At 41.1% G+C, this 6,372-nt stretch overlaps 1 pseudogene; it reads left to right on the forward strand.

Annotated features, from left to right (window-relative positions):
* The first annotated feature begins 4,097 nt into the window (after positions 1–4,097).
* LOC119735338 lies at positions 4,098–5,978 on the forward strand (annotated as a pseudogene).
* The last annotated feature ends 394 nt before the right edge of the window (positions 5,979–6,372 follow it).

Genomic DNA, 6,372 nt, shown 5'->3' on the forward strand with positions numbered 1-6,372 from the left:
AATTCGGACATGTTGCATTTTCGGTACACTTTTTCCTGAAATCCGCGTTAAATATATAACGGAAATTTGGCGTTGAAAGCCCATTATGTCATGCCATTGTCACGTGACAGATACACCCCACACACCTGAAACCAAAATAAAGTGTAGGCGGGCCACTACTCTTTAAGATGACATCGGCGATTTGACTTTTTCTCCTACACTGTTTGGTACACTTTGTCTCGAAGTTTAACAATAAGTTTAATGTTGTTGTACAACCGCAAAATGTTATTTTTTTACGATTTTTCTCAGGACGAGTATCTCGTGATTCATAGCTGCCCTAGATCTAAAACCAAAATAATTTACAGGAAGCCTCTAGTCCTCAATAACTGACCATCAACATAAAACTGACGTCCTTCATTTTCGGTACACGTACTCCTCCATGAAATCCGCATTAAATATTTAAAAATGTATCACATCAATAATGTTGTTTATTGGCCTCCGTACTTTATGAATACGCGGCTGAATACACGGCTGAATCACTGATCTCTATATAAAGTCTTTATATAGAGATCAGTGGGCTGAATACGCGGCTGTGGTATCTGGCCGAATACGCGGCCAGGTTCACTCTGGTATGCTCGCGCTGCGACGAATGGGAGACTTTCCAATCTCCGCGAGTCACCGAGAGAGGGCGCTCATTACCGGGTAAACTCACAGACATTATACAAATATAGAGTGGCTCAGCGTGGAATGGGAGGAATATTATCGCAAGGTAAAATCTGGACTTTTCCATTTCACGAGGCGAAGCCGAGTGAACTGGAAAAGTCCAGATTTTACCGAGCGATAATATTCCTCCCATTTCACAATTTAAAGCCACTCAATATTTGTTTTATATAACTGACATATAGATCCTTGTCATTTGATGTATTTGAACTTTTTTTCAATACAAAACTGGAGGAAAATGTATTTCTCTCTTCCAAACCACCCCTTCACGAAAATGTTTGAACCCAACGCTGTAGCGCTGGCTGCATAATTTTTATTCCTAGGAGGGTTAGGGGCAATGTCATGAATAATTCATGTTTATCCATGAGAACGGATAATGACATCAACAGCATTGTTGTTAGTTACTCAACTAGTTACAATACATTAAAGCATTTTAAAGAACGGTTGTCGTCGAGCTACCACACAGTAGCCTAGTGGATAGCGAGATGAGCTATGGACACAAAGATCCCTGGTTCGAATCCACGTCGTCGCTGCTCATTTTCATCAGCTATTTTTCTTCTCCAAATTTATCACTGAGATAATTTTAAATTAAGGGGAAAATAGAACGAGAACCTAAGTCTTGCAATGATTCAAAGGAAAAACTGAATTATTCATGACATTGCCCCTAACCCTCCTAGGAAAAAAAAATTACGCGCGCTGGCTCTTTGGAACAATACGCGCTACGCGCAACGCTGAACGCGCTCACTAGCATGCATTTGCACCACTGATCTCTATATAAAGACTGGATAGCGGATATGCATACAACATTCACACAGTAGACTTTGCATATTGACCAATTCGCCCCGGTCTCACAAAGATGGCCGCGTATAATACGAACGTTCTACGCGTAAATACGCGCGCGTTGTATCAACAGTTGACGCGCATTTTGGTCACGTACACATATTATGATGTTCTAAAAGGGACACATTTCCGTAGTGATTATTATTTCAAAACGCCGAAAAAGTTATATTTGCGGCATTTTAGTAACCACGACGTTAGAAAAATTGTAGTTAACCTTGGTCAGTGGTGGTGGTCAAAATATAAGTCAAGTGAACCGCGACGTTACAAAAGAAATCATGCCGTCTATAAAAACGGCATCTTGTCCTTTGTAGATCACCAGCCGGTCTCACCAATATGGCGTCAAATTCGTACATTGTGCGGCTCTGTATTAGCTATCCAGTCTTTATATAGAGATCAGTGATTTGCACACAAATACCGCGTCATGATCCTAACTGTTGAATAGTATTTCCCATTCCCCATGGGCGGATAGTACTTTTTGAGCCGCGGCGTAAATGGGAGCAATAACGAATGTCACGTGATGTGAGTTCCACCAATTAAATGACTAGGATCTGTATGTCAGTTATATAAAAAGAATTATAACACCTCACCCACAGATTCTGTGTCTTGATTGGCCGAGAGCGAGTCACATGTTACTTTCTATTTTTGCTATCTTTCTGTGCACGGCCAAAGTACTATGCGCATAGCAACCAAAGTACTATGCGCATAGCAACCAAAGTACTATTTTCACGGCGCGGTATTTGTGTGCAAATGCATGCTGGTGTGCGCGTTGCGCGTTGTGCGTAGCGCGTATTATTCCAAAGAGAGCGCGCCGCAGACTTGGGTTCAAACATTTCGTGAAGGGTTAGTTTTTAAGAGAGAAATACATTTTCCACCAATTTTGTATTGAAATTGAAGTTTATTTCAACTGTGTTCAGATTTAAATAATGTAAAATATTAAAATCAAGCAGAATCTGTGGGTGAAGTGTTATAAAACAAATATTGAATGCTTTATCTCGTGGTGAAGTAAAACTAGCCTCCCTCGGTGATCCATGGACCATTCTATTTTCCCTCGGCTTCGATCGCCTCGGGAAAATAGAATGGTCCGTGGATCACCTCGGGAGGCTAGTTTTACTACACCACTCGAAGCATTCAATATTTGTATACTATGTCTATGGGTAAACTACACGAAAAAAAATCGTCTGAAGTTACTTGTGTACATTGCGTATCGACGTCGGTTTTCGACTTGGCTTGCTGTAGAAAATCACCCGCTTCTCATACAGAATTATGCCAAATACTCCGTATGCTGTGCCGACGTGTTCAGGAAGAGGTGGATATGAATTTCCAAAGGAAAGAAAGAGGTGTAATGCTTGGCGAGTGGCCATACGACGGGTGAAAGATGACACAGGCCGGTCATGGTGGCCGTCTCTAAGATTATAACACCTCACCCACAGATTCTGTGTCTTGATTGGCCGAGAGCGAGTCACATGTTACTTTCTAATTTTGCTATCTTTCTGTGCACGGCCAAAAGTACTATGCGCATAGCAACCAAAGTACTATACCATTAGCAACCAAAGTACTATTTCCACGGCGCGGTATTTGTGTGCAAATGCATGCTGGTGCGCGCGTTGCGCGTTGTGCGTAGCGCGTATTATTCCAAAGAGAGCGCGCCGCAGACTTGGGTTCAAACATTTCGTGAAGGGTTAGTTTTTAAGAGAGAAATACATTTTCCACCAATTTTGTATTGAAATTGAAGTTTATTTCAACTGTGTTCAGATTTAAATAATGTAAAATATTAAAATCAAGCAGAATCTGTGGGTGAAGTGTTATAAAACAAATATTGAATGCTTTATCTCGTGGTGAAGTAAAACTAGCCTCCCTCGGTGATCCATGGACCATTCTATTTTCCCTTGGCTTCGCCTCGGGAAAATAGAATGTCCATGGATCACCTCGGGAGGCTAGTTTTACTACACCACTCGAAGCATTCAATATTTGTATACTAGTGATGTTGTCTGCTCGGAACACTTCATAACATCAGACTATCAACAGTTTGGAAAGTCAGGTAAGTTACTTTTTGTCGAGATTTAAGCATTAACGGGCCTCCCATACTCCAAATCAACCATTTATGATTATTAAACCCATGGACTTTGGCAACGGGAAAGATTCCCATATCTGGCCACCTCTCATTTTAACCTTCAGTGACCTATTAGCCATCAGGAAGTGATAATATGTCCTTAAGAGTCAAATTTAGCAGAGAAAATATATTTGAAGTATTTATTGAGAAAACACTTAGAAATGTTCAGACCAGTCTCATAGGGTTTGTGCACAGGGTGTTCAGTGATGGCCAGATATGGGAATCTTTCCCGGACGGATTACCAACTCGGACCCAACCATGACCAACTCGGGACCAACTCGGAACCAACCATGACCAACTCGGACGCATTGTGAGGACATGTTTTCAATCATTCGATTGGAAAATGTTTGACCAAAATCATTGACAATGACAATGATCCTGCATAAAGACGCACTCAAGATACAACCTGAATCACCTAGATTGGGAGACCAGACAGTTTAATAGCTCAATGGATGAGCCAGTTGCACATTATCAAAGTATTAGCAACTTAGTACTCTTGGATGGGAAACAGTTTCATGTATAGTCCTTGGTTGGATGGCCGACTGAGATCAATGTGGCATTAATCTGAGGCATATACATGTAGAAGGTTTCCTATGTGTCATCTGTAGGGTCGCGTCCTTTGGATGGGATGTTAAGCTTGAGGTCCCATGTACTAAGCCTTATGCATGTAAAAGAACCCAGGATACTTATCGTGAATTAGCAGGGGGGATGGCAGCCCCAATTAACGTGAGTGTATCATCTGCTTCCCTTCATCAGCGCCTTATTTTGGCTATACCAGGCATTGCTGCACTATATAAATACTGTGTGGTTAGTATTGGAGTAAAACTAAAAGGCAGCAGAACGATTTTCAAAGTGTGGGGGGGGGGGGGGGGAGTTGTGAGACCATCTACCATTTTAGTGATGCTCACTGTGTAGGACCTGTCAAAAGTGAGGGGCATGTCCCCCAGTCGAAAAAGCGGAGGGGGGGGGGGGGATGCCCCCTGGCCCCGCTGCCGTTGATTAGAGTTGGGTCTTCCAAGCTATGAAACACCCATCGTGAGATTTACCCCTCAAAAAGCCTACCAAACATACATACATAAAATGTTCATAATTACAGATTTTTTTTTTTATTTTTGCAGGTGTTAAACTGCAACGAAGAAAGTTGAAACCAGATGCTGTTCCAAGCCAGTTCTCATGGACAAAGCAACCAACTTCAGCAGTTGTCTCAAGGACGAACCGCTATACAGAACGCTGTGCAAAGAGAGAGGGTACCTGTGATGGGAATTCTGATGAGCCGTCTCTGGATGTTGATGTTGACCTTGATCTGGACATTGCAATGGTGGTAAATGTGAACAGCGAAGAACAAGTACATGACGAGGCCATCCAAACAGACCTGCCAGAAACCCTGCCAGTATCAGTATCTGCACATACACAGACTGACTCTGGGACTAAGGTACAGGTATTTACAATTCATGATTTCAAGAACGACCCCAAAGGAGTACACTACTTCACAGGGCTTCAAGACTATCTCAACTTCATGGATGTACTTGCTTCGCTAGGACCATGTGCCTTTGAGTTAACATATGTTAATGGAAAAAGGCCATCCTTATCTGTACCAGATCAACTATTTTTGACTATAATTAAATGCAGGAGATATACAGCCAATTTTGAATTGAGTTGAATGTTTAAGATCAGTGAATCGGAGGTATACAGTATCTTTGCAACCTAGATTAGATTCATGCATCTTCAGTGGAGAGAGATAGATATCTGGCCAGATAGTGACTTGGTCAGCTTTTATGCTCCGTCTGATTTCAAGGCCAAGTTTCCAAGCACTCGAACTATCCTAGATGGCTTTGAATTCCCAGTCAAGAAGCCTAAGGCACCTGCTGCCCAGCAGGTAACATTTTCAACTTACAAAACCCGTAACACTGCTAAATCACTGGTTGGTATAACACCAGGAGGTTTGATGTCCCACATGTCCGGTGCATATGGTGGTTCGACCAGTGACTGACAGATGATCGAGAGGAGTGGATTAATTAATAAAGTCAACAAAGGCGATTCAATAATGGCTGATAAAGGTTTTGATGTACAGGACTTGTTTGCACCAGTGGATGTGACAGTGAACATTCCTACTTTCTTCAAGAACAAGAACAGAATGACAGGTGAATCTGTTGTAAGAGATATAAAAATATCTATCAAAAGAGTTCATGTTGAAAGGATTATTGGACTTGGGAAAACATATAAAATATTGACACAGCCACTGAATCACACAGAGACAATTTTGTCTTCAGACATTGCATTTATTTGTTTTATGCTTGTTAACTTCAGGAAATGTATTATTTCAAGATAGTCACATACCATGGGCCTTATTCACGAGGAAGCCATTTTGGTTGTGTTCCCTGAATGTATTTTATAAATTGTGGATTGTTGAATGGGATGGTGCTAGACTATTTGTTTACTATAGCCTCACTTTCATTTTTTTTTTAATTTGGCTTCAAATGTTAGGGCATGGTTGATCACAAATTCTAAATTATTTATCAGAGCCGACTGGTAATTTTTTTATTAACTTTATGTCATTGCTTTCATTTCTCTTCGCAAGTTCCAAAAATGAAGATTTAACCTCACTTTCAATTTAATATGGCCGATTCGTGAATGAAGCCCATAACTCATACGTGAGGCTTAACTTTTTGATTACTGGCAAGAAGTGAATGTACATGTATGACGTTATGCAGTATTTAAATAAG

This window comes from Patiria miniata, unplaced genomic scaffold (assembly GCF_015706575.1).
Source record: "Patiria miniata isolate m_02_andy unplaced genomic scaffold, ASM1570657v1 HiC_scaffold_29, whole genome shotgun sequence".
Taxonomy (NCBI): Eukaryota; Metazoa; Echinodermata; class Asteroidea; order Valvatida; family Asterinidae; genus Patiria; species Patiria miniata.